Raw genomic sequence first — 1,243 nt, forward strand, 5'->3', positions numbered from 1 at the left:
TTTAGGGTTCTTGACAAAAGAATGATTATTCAAAAGGGATTACCTCTTCCTTATGCCTTTATTATTTAAGGTGAATACATCATTCTGTATTAAATAGCCAAGCTAAACGTATCTTGAACTTATCCTCGACTTAGCACTCTTTCTCTCTCACTCCCAAAGTGACTCAAAATCTTCCTTTTTTCCCGCTTTTAGAACCCCAAATTTATCATTTATCATTTATCATGTCCATTCTGTGCTCATAAAAACGTGTCGATGAATCCCTATTTCCCACTGACGTAGCTCAGACCCTCGGCGGCTTTATCATGTCCTTCGTGATTTGTTGCCTCCTCCATTAGTCTGTGTGAGTGCATCTTTGTCTTTCCACCTGTCACTCCTCTGCTGGGGCGCTCTCTTCTCTCTCCCACCTGCCTGGTGCATTGTGTTCTTTTGCTCACACTTAACAGATTCTGCACACTTTTCACTGATCTCCTGGAGAGTTTTCTGCTTCCTTGTCTGTGGTTTCCTAGTATTTTATACATATACCCATGTAGCACTTATAATAATAGATTGGAATTAGTGACCCACATGTCTATTTTTCTACTAGACTATGAAATCCTTGGAGATGCGATCTGTGCTTATTCATTTTTTATCCTCAGCACCTATCTCTATGCCTGTAACATAGCAGACTTCAGATAAGGTTGTTGGACTGAATTGAAGGAGATATTAAAAATAAGCACTTAAAAAAAAAGAAATGGAAATGACCACAATAAGTAGGTATGTTCGATCTTACTAATAATTAAGTAAAGTATAAATAAACAAATGAAAATTATAGAAGATGCCATTTTTACCTTTCAAATCAGCAATTATATGTTTGAAAAGATAAAACATAGCATTGCAAGAATGTGGATATATGGAATTGCCGATGGGAGTCCAAATGACAACTTTTAGAGATTTTTCATCATTTTCCCCAAATACTTAAGTATATTTATATGTCTTGATCCAGAAACTTGGATTTTAAATAATCTACCAAATGAAAATAAAGATGTGAAAATTCTGTTTATATAGTGTTATTGATTGTGGCATCAGTTATAATAGGAAAAAAATAGAAACACCCTAACTTACACTATGAGGTGGGTTAGATAAATAATAGTGTAGATATAACATTGAGCAAAAATATCTTCAGTTATTAAGAGGCATAGTTAATAAAATGGGGGGAAAGTTCACTATGTATTTTCCACCATGGAAATTAATTATAAAACAGAGC

This window comes from Galeopterus variegatus, unplaced genomic scaffold (assembly GCF_000696425.1).
Source record: "Galeopterus variegatus unplaced genomic scaffold, G_variegatus-3.0.2 Scaffold1329, whole genome shotgun sequence".
Classification (NCBI taxonomy): Eukaryota; Metazoa; Chordata; class Mammalia; order Dermoptera; family Cynocephalidae; genus Galeopterus; species Galeopterus variegatus.